Below are 11,615 nucleotides of genomic sequence, written 5' to 3'. Positions count from 1 at the left end.
CGCGAACCCGCGTCCCCCGCATCGGCAGGCGGACTCTCAACCACTGCGCCACCAGGGAAGCCCGCTTTCTTTTTTTTTGTTTGTTTGTTTTGTTTTTTTTTGTTTTTGCAGTAGGCGGGCCTCTCACTGTTGTGGAGCACCGGAGGCGCAGGCTCTGCGGCCATGGCCCGCGGGCCCAGCCGCTTCGCGACATGTGGGATCTTCCCGGACCGGGGCACGAACCTGTGTCCCCTGCATCGGCAGGCGGACTCTCAACCACTGCGCCACCAGGGAAGCCCATTTGCTTTCTTTATTAACCTGAATTAACAAAGGTTTCTTATATATATATATTTATATATGTAAATGCAAATATATATAAACACATCAGTGCAGCGCGAACCTTGATATTTTTAAAGAGATAAGCACATTTTCCCCTCCCTTTCTTTGTACTGAAGAAAAAAATGTCATCAAGTGTTATGCCAGCTGCATTCCAATACCTTTGCAGATTTTTGTTAAATATACCGTTTGTGCTTGCGTATTAAGCCCTCTAATGAGCTAGTATCAGTCCTCTGCTATAGTTTATTTGTGGCATTTCCACAGCTCAGCAAATACATCTTCTTCATTCATTCATTGAGCCTGTGGAGTCATTGTCAGTTGGTGCTATTTAGTGTGACAGAAGGAAGGAAAATAGCTGTGCTTGAAAGTGCTGTCAAATTATTATCTTTTTTTTTTTTTTTGGTCCCAGTCCTTGTATTTGGTATACAGAAGAAACCCTTTATTTTAAGGCATTGAGTACAAAATTAGATCAGTTCCATAAGATTAATGACCGTATTTCACAGTTTGAGCTGGTGTGATTGCAGGGTAGCACTTACAGCTTCGAGTCACTTCTTGTTGTGGTTCCTCGATGAAGTGGACTCGTATTTTTTATTTTCTTTTGTGTTTTGCCAGCCTCAGACAGCGTTCTGTACTGGCAGTTGGGATAACAGACCTTGCATTTTCCTGAAGTAGAGTGGAATGGACATCATATTTCTGACTGCTAAATTGTGCTGGTGCATTTGTTTATCCACTCATTTGTAAGAAGTAACAAAGAGCATGCATTGTTTGGTTTTCGGAAGAGAAAAAAAAAAACATTGCACGGAATAAACAAGGGTCAAAATGTAAGGAATAAAAACAAGTCCACTTTTTAGATTTCTTTTACCTGAGGATCTTTTTAGGATGATGACTCTATCTGCTCTTTGTAAGGTGGTCCGCGATTTTGTTGTTGTTGTTTTTTTTGTTATCATCAGATGTACTGCAGCTTTGGGATTCCACAAATCCAGAAATCCTTTGTACCATTTTCTGTCCTGGCTTCTTCACCTGTATACTAATTGCATAATGTGGCCATTTAAAATTTCACTGTACTTGGAATTTCTTTTATGGTGTGTGTGTGTGTGTTTGTGAATAATCACTCTGGGACTAATCAGGGGGGGAGAGTGGAGCTTGAACCATGCTTTTGAGACATCTGAGAGATTATGATATGGGCATACAATCTGATAAACACCGTTGTTGAGTCAATTTGAGTTAACTTGAAGCCCAAGAGTCATTTCCCCAGTTTTTCCATTAGGGGGTCCATATTCTTGCTGGTGTGTAAATTCTTGTGTCATTTTTTGCCTTTAGTTCTCAGCCAATAAGTAAGCTTAGTAGCTGATGGGAAGGAGGGTGAGTTTATTAAATAACTTTCCAGATCAGTTTCTGGCCCAGACTTCAGCTGCAACCAGCACGATTTCAGACATGCCAGGTCCTCATTTCCTCATTGACCTCCTTGGCCTTCCTGCCAGAACCAGGCAAAATAAAAAATAAATTAAAAATATGGCTCCTTTCCTGCCGTTTTCTTGGAATATAGTCTTGGGGACATAAGCCAAAACTCTAATGAGGAAAAAGAAACCTTACTGGAAGGAAATTTTCATATATCACCCTAGATTTTTTTTCTTACTATTGAATGTTAGGTACACTTGGTATATGTGACAATTTCCTATGCATAGATTGGAAGGTCCTGAAACTGTAGAGTCACTTAGGCAAAGAAACAGGATAAAGAAGTACATGAGGAATGGTAAAGCCAGGAAAACCTCTAGGCAAGTTACAAAGTCAGAATGACCCTTTTTTTTTTTTTTTTTTTTTGGGCGGTCCGCGGGCCTCTCACTGTTGTGGCCTCTCCCGCTGTGGAGCACAGCCTTCGGACGCGCAGGCTCAGCGGCCATGGCTCACGGGCCCAGCTGCTCTGCGGCATGTGGGATCTTCCCAGACCAGGGCACGAACCCGTGTCCCCTGCATCAGCAGGCGGACTCTCAACCACTGCGCCACCAGGGAAGCCCAGAATGACCCACTTTTTAAATAAATTTGTTTAACTATGGTTGATTTACAATATTGTGTTAGTTTCAGGTGTATAGCTTCAGATTCTTTTCCATAATAGGTTATTACAGGATATTGAATATAGTTCCATGTGCTATACAGTAAATCCTTGTTATTTATCTGTTTTATATACAGTAGTATGTGTATGTTAATCCCAAACTCTTAATTTATCCCTCCTCCTCCCACATCTCCTTTGGTAACCGTAGGTTTGTTTTCTATGTCTGTGAGTTTGTTTCTGTTTTGTAAATAAGTTGATTTGTATTATGTTTTCAGATTCCACATATAAGTGATATCATACAATATTTGTCTTTCTCTGCCAGACTTAATTCACTTGGTACGATCATTTCTAGGTCCATCCGTGTTTCTGCCAGTGACATTATTTCATAGAATGACCTACTTTTAAGGGAACAAGTTAAAGATGGTGTTACTTAGGCTCTGCATGCTACTCCCATTGTGCTAGGAACTGTAGAAACTTCAAAGTTGAATCAGACCAAAGTCTAGTAGGAAAGTACATAAAATGCCATAAGAACATTGTGTAAGAACAATGGCAGATGCCCAGAGAATTACAAACGTATTTTTAGGAGACATAGAGTAGGGAGAGATTGCATCTATTTCATTGCTTCTGAAAGTGTGTCTGCAGGCCTGCTGCTTGTTAGAAATGCAATTTCATTGGCCCCGCCTGAACCTATGCTGGGGCTGGGGCCCAGGAATCTGTATTTTAATGAGCCCTCCAGGTGATACTGGTGCTTGCTAAAATTGGAGAAATATTCAATGTATAAAGAGCGACTCGGGGTTTCATGGAGGAGGTGGTATTTAAGTGGGGCAAGAGAAGCAGACAGAACATGAGTAGGCACTGCAGGAAAGCAAAATTTGCAAAGAAGTCCTTAAGCCGCCATCTATTTTAGTGCCTCCAACTCTTAGAATGAAAGATTTATTTTAGACTTAATGTAAATTCATCATGCTTTTCCATAAGGCTGTTTCCTCTGTTTTCATCCTCAGTGGAATTGTGAACATGGTGATCATATTTTGTGTAACAGGCTTTGCTGTATTTCAAGTAGAATAGTAAGTTCCCTACTGTGTTTTCTTCCCCAGGCTAATTAATCCTCATTCGTCAGCTTTTTCTCCTACCTTCCAACCCTTTTATCATTTTCATTGACCTTGTCTGGGCTTTCCCCAAATCTTCCATATTTCTCCAAAGTTACAAAGACCCAAATTATAGCTGGAGCTGGTTGAGGTCTTTGCCTCTGCAGGCAAGTGGATGAATATCTTGAGCCCCACATATAATTTTTCTTTTTCTTTTTTTTTTGGGGGGGGGGGGATACATGGGCCTCTCACTGTTGTGGCCTCTCCCGTTGCGGAGCACAGGCTCCGGACGCGCAGGCTCAGCGGCCATGGCTCACATGACCAGCCGCTCCGCAGCATGTGGGATCTTCCCGGACCAGGGCACGAACCCATGTCCCCTGCAGCGGCAGGCGGACTCTCAACCACCGTGCCACCAGGGAATCCCCCACATATTATTTTTCTTTGTGGGAATTTACCTACATAAGAAAGAGAGTGTATTTTTCAACACATTGTTCTTGGATTCATGGGGAACTGGGGATTGTTCGCATGGAATCTTAGATCCATGTAAGTACTGGCCATTGTCTGCAGACTCAGTAACTATCGTGATTTCCACCTAAATGCATTTCTTTTTTCCCCTCACTTATTTAGCTGTAATAGGGATTAGCAAAATATTATTTTAACTTCTTATGCTTGCTTAACACAGTAAAAGTCCAACTACCGTGGTGGGAATCTATGGAATTTTTAGTCAGCAAAGGAGCCCTTCTTGGTTTGAAAACACATTTATTGGGGCAACAGGCCAGACAGTGAGCATGGTGCCCTGTCTGCCTCTGTACAATAGGAAGAAAAGGATCTGCCTTTCATGATAATCATCATGAACCATGTGTCGAAAAGGTGGTTATTGTATGTAAAAGAACATAGTAGGTGTGTAACAAATGGGAGTTATTATTTATGTGTACTGACACTTGTGTACCATACGTGCCTTTTGTTTGTTTGTTTGTTTTTTTGTTTTTGTTTTTGTTTTTGCAGTACGCGGGCCTCTCACTGTTGTGGCCTCTCCCGTTGCGGAGCACAGGCTCTGGACGCGCAGGCTCAGTGCCCGTTGCTCACGGGCCTAGCCACTCCGCAGCATGTGGGATCTTCCCGGACCAGGGCACGAACCCACGTCCCCTGCACTGGCAGGCGGACTTTCAACCACCGTGCCTCCAGAGAAGCCCACCATACGTGCCTTTTAAGCCACCATGATCATTTGCTCAGCTAGCCCTAGAATATTTAGATGGCATCTGTCAAATGGTGCCACATTTTTCTCCATTTACACCTCTGTTCTTATCACTTTCTTGTGTTTAAGTTTCTGTGGGTAGGGGATGGGGGAAAGATTCCTTTTGGAGAGTGTCCTTAGTCTGAGTTGGGCTTCCCTGTGCTGTATCTTGCCATGAGAGGCCCCTTCATACTCTACTGGATGTCTAGAATTTCAGCATTTCCGGCTTGAACTAAAAACAATAAAAGAGGAAATAGTGTGGGTGGGTTTGCTGAACGGCACAAAGTTGAAAATTTAAGACACTTTTCTATATAGTCATTTGAGTTTTCACCAAGAACATTATTTCCATATATGTTGACAGGCAGGAGAGGAAAATTTCTGACCCAGGAGTCTGTAAAGTGTTGAAGACTAAATAAATGTTCTTAGCAGAGCTGAGATGAAGGTGTGGCTGGTCTCAATGGAGCCTTTCATGAAAGAGATGCAATTTTCATGGCTCAATCTCTTTCCAACTCCAGGATCTGTGTGTTTATCTTGGTGATGTTAGCATAGGTTGTCCTCTTCTCTGTTGCTATGTAAACAGGTGATGCAACACCTGCCTTCTCTGTCTGCTTTGCATTTTATGTGAGGAGGTCTGAGAGGGCCCTGGTACAGACGCTTCTTTGATGGATCACTGCTCCGTTAGTAATGCTCAGTTCTTATAATTCATTGTTGTACTGCATGCTGGAGTATCATTTCCTATCTTTGTCATTTCTATTTGTCTTCTATCCTTAGGCTTTGGTTCTTTTTTCTCCTCTAAAGATGTGGTACCTTTATTTTTTTAAATTTATTTATTTATTTAAATTTCAAATACATATATAATTATTCCAAGTCTCCAAATTTTTTTTGTTAGTTTCTGCTTTACAACAAAGTGAATCAGCTATACATACACATATATCCCCATATCTCCTCCCTCTTGAGTCTCCCTCCCATCCTCCCTATCCCACCCCTCTAGGTGGTCACAAAGCACAGAGCTGATCACCTTGTGCTACGTGGCTGCTTCCCACTAGCTATCTATTTTACATTTGGTAGAGTATACATGTCCAGGCCACTCTCTCACTTCGTTCCAGCTTACCCTTGCCTCTCCCCATGTCCTAATGTCCATTCTCTATGTCTGTGTCTTTATTCCTGCCCTGCTCCTAGGTTCTTCAGAGCCATTTTTTTTTTTCTTAGATTCCATATATGTGTGCTGGCATATGGTATTTGTTTTCCTCTTTCTGATGTACTTCACTCTGTATGACAGACTCTAGGTCCATCCACCTCACTACAAATAACACAATTTCATTTCTTTTTATGGCTGAGTAATATTCTGTTGTATACATGTGCTGCATCTTCTTTATCCATTCATCTGTCAATGGACACTTAGGTTGCTTCCATGACCTGGCTATTGTAAATACAGCTGCAAGAAACATTATGGTACATGAATCTTTTTGAATTATGGTTTTCTCAGAGTATATGCCCAGTAGTAGGATTGCTGGGTCATATGGTACTTCTATTTTTAGTTTTTTACGGAACCTCCATACTATCCTCCATAGTGGATGTATAAATTTACATTCCCACCAAGAGTGCAAGAGGGTTCCTTTTCTCCACACCCTCTGCAGCATTTATTGTTTGTAGATTTTTTGATGATGGCCATTCTGCCTGGTGTGAGGTGATACTGCTTTGTAGTTTTGTTTTGCATTTCTCTAATGATTAACGATGTGGAGCATCCTTTCATGTGTTCGTTGGCAATCTGTATACCTTCCTTGGAGAAATGTCTATTTAGGTCTTCTTCCAATTTTTGGATTGGATTGTTTGTTTTTTTGATATTGAGCTGCATGAGTTGCTTGTATGTTTTGGAGATTAATTCTTTGTCAGTTGCTTCATTTGCAAATATTTTCTCCCAATCTGAGGGTTGTCTTTCTGTCTTGTTTATGGTTTCCTTTACTGTGCAAAAGCTTTTAAGTTTCATTCGGTCCTATTTGTTTGTTTTTATTTGCATTTCTCTAGGAGGTGGGTCAAACAGGATTTTGCTGTGATTTATGTCATAGAGTGTTCTGCCTGTGTTTTCCTCTAAGAGTTTTATATTGTCTGGCTTTACGTTTATGTCTTTAATCCACTTTGAGTTTATTTTTGTGTATGGTGTTAGGGAGTGTTCTAATTTCATTCTTTTACAGGTGGCTGTCCAGTTATCACAGCACCACTTATTGAAGAGGCTTTTTCTCCATTGTATATTCTTGCGTCCTTTATCAAAGATAAGGTAACCATATGTTCGTTGGGTTATCTCTGAGCTTTCTATCCTGTTCCATTGATCTGTATTTCTCTTTTTGTGCCAGTACCATACTGTCTTGATTACTGTAGCTTTGTAGTATAGTCTGAAGTCAGGGAGCCTGATTCGGCCAGCTCCGTTTTTTTTCCTCAATATTGCTTTGGCTATTCAGGGTCTTTTGTGTTTACATACAAATTGTGATATTTTTTGTTCTACTTCTGTGAAAAATGGCACTGGTAGTTTGATAGGGATTGCTTTGAATCTGTAGATTGCTTTGGGTAGTATAGTCATTTTCACAGTGTTGATTCTTCCAATCCAAGAACATGGTATAACTCACAATCTGTTGGTATCATCTTTAATTCTTTCACCACTGTCTTATAGTTTTCTGCATACAGGTCTTTTGTCTCCTTAGGTAAGTTTATTCCTAGGTATCTTATTCTTTTTGTTGCAGTGGTAAATGGAAGTGTTTCCATAATTTCTCTTTCAGATTTTTCATCATTAGTGTATAGGAATGCAAGAGATTTCTGTGCATTAATTTTGTATCCTGCTACTTTACCAAATTCATTGATTAATTCTAGTAGTTTTCTGGTAGCATCTTTAGGATTCTCTATGTATAGTATCCTGTCATCTGCAAACAGTGACAGCTTTACTTCTTCCTTTCCAATTTGGATTCCTTTTATTTCTTTTTCTTCTCCAATTGCTGTGGCTAAAACTTCCAAAACTATGTTGAATAATAGTGGTGAGACTGGACAACCTTGTCTTGATCCTGAACCTAGAGGAAATGGTTTGGGTTTTTCACCATTGATAATGATGTTAGCTGTGGTTTTGTCATATATGGCCTTTATTATTTTGAGGTAAGTTCCCTGTATGCCTACTTTCTGCAGGGTTTTTATCATAAATGGGTGTTGAGTTTTGTCAAAAGCTTTTTCTGCAGCTATTGAGATGACCATATGGTTTTTCCCCTTCAGTTGTTAATATGGTGTATCACATTGATTGATTTGAATATACTGCAGAATCCTTACATTCCTGGGATAAACCCCACTTGATCATGTATGATCCTTTAAATGTGCTGCTGGATTCTGTTTGCTAGTATTTTGTTGAGGATTTTTGCATCTATGTTCATCAGTGATATTGGCCTGCAATTTTCTTTCTTTGTGACATCTTTGTGTCATTTTGGTATCAAGGCAATGGTAGCCTCATAGACTGAGTTTGGGAGTGTTCCTCCCTCTGCTATATTTTGGAAGAGCTCGAGACAGATAGGTGTTAGCTCTTTTCTAAATGTTTGGTAGAATTCACCTGTGAAGGCATCTGTTCCTGGGCTTTTGGTTGTTGTAAGAGTTTTTTTTTTACAATCGACAGATTTTATTCAGATTTCTCCAGTTTTACATGCACTCATGTGTGCGCCTCATAGAATTTTTTTTTTTACATCTTTATTGGAGTTTAATTGGTTTACAATGGTGTGTTAGTTTCTGCTTTATACCAAAGTGAATCAGTTATACATATACATATGTTCCCATATCTCTTCCCTCTTGCGTCTCCCTCCCTCCCTCCCACCCTCCCTATCCCAACCCTCTAGGTGGTCACAAAGCACCGAGCTGAGCTCCCTGTGCTACGCGGCTGATTCCCACTAGCTATCTATCTTACGTTTGGTAGTGTATATATGTCCATGCCACTCTCTCACTTTGCCACAGCTTACCTTTCCCCCTCCCCATATCCTCAAGTCCATTCTCTAGTAGGTCTGTGTCTTTATTCCTGTCTTACCCCTAAGTTCTTCATGACATTTTGTTTTTCTTAAATTCCATATATATGTGTTAGCATACGGTATTTGTCTTTCTCTTTCTGACTTACTTCACTCTGTATGACAGTCTCTAGGTCCATCCACCCTTTACAAATAGCTCAATTTCATTACTTTTTATGGCTGAGTAATATTCCATTGTATATATGTGCCACATCTTCTTTATCCATTCACCCGATGATGGACACTTAGGTTGTTTCCATCTCCTGGCTATTGTAAATAGAACTGCAATGAACATTTTGGTACATGACTCTTTTTGAATTATGGTTTTCTCAGGGTATATGCCCAGTAGTGGGATTGCTGGGTCATACGGTAGTTCTATTTTTAGTTTTTTAAGGAACCTCCATACTGTTCTCCATAGTGGCTGTACCAATTCACATTCCCACCAGCAGTGCAAGAGTGTTCCCTTTTCTCCACACCCTCTCCAGCATTTATTGTTTCTAGATTTTTTGATGATGGCCATTCTGACTGGTGTGAGATGATATCTCATTGTAGTTTTGATTTGCATTTCTCTAATGATGAATGATGTTGAGCATTCTTTCATGTGTTTGTTGGCAGTCTGTATATCTTCTTTGGAGAAATGTCTATTTATGTCTTCTGCCCATTTTTGGATTGGGTTGTTTGGTTTTTTGTTATTGAGCTGCATGAGCTGCTTATAAATTTTGGAGATTAACCCTTTGTCAGTTGCTTCATTTGCAAATATTTTCTTCCATTCTGAGGGTTGTCTTTTGGTGTTCTTTATGGTTTCCTTTGCTGTGCAAAAGCTTTGAAGTTTCATTAGGTCCCATTTATTTTTGTTTATTTTGTTTTCTTTCTTTGTTACATCCTTGTCTGATTTTGGTATCAGGGTGATAGTGGCCTCATAGAATGAGTTTGGGAATGTTCCTCCCTCTGCTGTATTTTGGAAGAGTTTGAGAAGGATAGGTGTTAGCTCTTCTCTAAATGTTTGATAGAATTCGCCTGTGAAGCCATCTGGTCCTGGGCTTTTGTTTGTTGGAAGATTTTTAATCACAGTTTCAATTTCAGTGCTTGTGATTGGTCTGTTTATATTTTCTATTTCTTCCTGATTCAGTCTTTGCAGGCTGTGCATTTCTAAGAATTTTTCCATTTCTTACAGGTTGTCCGTTTTATTGGCATAGAGTTGCCTTTAGTAATCTCTCATGATCTTGTGTATTTCTGCAGTGTCAGTTGTTACTTCTTTTTCATTTCTAATTCTATTGATTTGAGTCTTCTCCTTTTTTTTCTTGATGAGTCTGGCTAATGGTTTATCAATTTTGTTTATCTTCTCAAAGAACCAGCTTTTAGTTTTATTGATCTTTGCTATCATTTCCTTCATTTCTTTTTCCTTCATTCCTCATCTGATCTTTATGATATCTTTCCTTCTGCTAACTTTGGGGATTTTTTGTTCTTCTTTCTCTAATTGCTTTAGGTGTAAGGTTAGGTTGCTTATTTTAGATGTTTCTTGCTTCTTGAGGTAGGATTATATCGCTATAAACTTCCCTCAGAACTGCTTTTGCTGCATCTCATGGGTTTTGGGTCATCGTGTTTTCATTGTCATTTATTTCTGGGTATTTTTTGATTTCCTCTTTGTTTTCTTCAGTGATCTCTTGGTTATTTAGTAGTGTATTGTTTAACCTCCATGTGTTTGTATTTTTTACAGATTCTTTCCTGTAATTGATATCTAGTCTTATAGCATTGTGGTCGGAAAAGATACGTGATACAATTTCAATTTCCTTAAATTTACCAAGGCTTGATTTGTGACCCACGATATGATCCATCCTGGAAAATGTTCCATGAGCACTTATGAAGAATGTGAATTCTGTTGTTTTTGGATGGAATGTCCTATAAATATCAATTAAGTCCATTTTGTTTAATGTATCATTTAAAGCTCGTGTTTCCTTATTTTCATTTTGGATGATCTGTCCATTGGTGAAAGTGAGGTGTTAAAGTCCCTGCTATTACCGTGTTACTGCAATTTCCCCTTTTATGGCTGTTAGCAATTTCCTTATGTATTGAGGTACTCCTATGTTGGATGCATAAATATTTATGATTGTTACATCTTCTTGGATTGATCCCTTGATCATTATGTAATGTCCTTCTTTGTCTCTTGTAATAGTCTTTATTTTAAGCTCTATTTTGTCTGATATGAGAATTACTACTCCAGCTTTCCGTTGATTTCCATTTGCATGGAATATCTTTTTCCATCCCCTCACTTTCAGTCCATATGTGTCCCTAGGTCTGAAGTGGGTCTCTGGCAGACAGCATATATACAGGTCTTGTTTTTGTATCCATTCAGCTAGTCTGTATTTTTTGGTTGGCTCTTTTAATCCATTTACATTTAAGGTAGTTATCAATATGTATGTTCCTATTACCATTTTCTTAATTGTTTTTGGGTTTGTTTTTGAATTTTTTTTCATTCTCTTGTGTTTCCTGCCTAGAGAAATTCCTTTAGCATTTGTTGTAAAGCTAGTTTGGTGGTGCTGAATTCTCTTAGCATTTGCTTGTCTGTAAAGGTTTTAATTTCTCCATCAAATCTGAATCAGGTCCTCGCTGGGTGGAGTAATCTTGGCTGTAAGTTTTTCTCTTTCAACATTTTAAATATGTGCTCCCACTCCCTTGTAGCTTGTATAGTTTCTCCTGAAGGATTAGCTGTAAACTGTATGGGGATTCCCTTGTATGTTATATGTTGATTTTCCCTTGCTGCTGTTAATATTTTTTCTTTGTATTTAATTTTTGATAGTTTGATTAATATGTCTTGGCATGTTTCTCCTTGGATTTATACTGTATGGGACTCTGCAGTTTCTGGACTTGATTAACTATTTCCTTTCCTATGTTAGGGAAGTTTTCGACTA

The 11,615-nt window shown here is 39.3% G+C and overlaps 1 protein-coding gene across 1 annotated transcript in view; it reads left to right on the top strand.

Annotated features, from left to right (window-relative positions):
* Positions 1–11,615, top strand: part of FAT3 (FAT atypical cadherin 3) — a 592,627-nt gene that overhangs the window by 54,062 nt on the left and 526,950 nt on the right. The gene's annotated exons all lie outside the window — the stretch shown is intronic.

Source organism: Lipotes vexillifer, unplaced genomic scaffold, assembly GCF_000442215.2.
Source record: "Lipotes vexillifer unplaced genomic scaffold, Lipotes_vexillifer_v1.1 scaffold536, whole genome shotgun sequence".
In the NCBI taxonomy this organism is placed as follows: domain Eukaryota; kingdom Metazoa; phylum Chordata; class Mammalia; order Artiodactyla; family Lipotidae; genus Lipotes; species Lipotes vexillifer.
The sequence above is the reverse complement of the archived record's forward strand: the minus strand, read 5'-3'. Positions and strand labels throughout refer to the sequence as shown.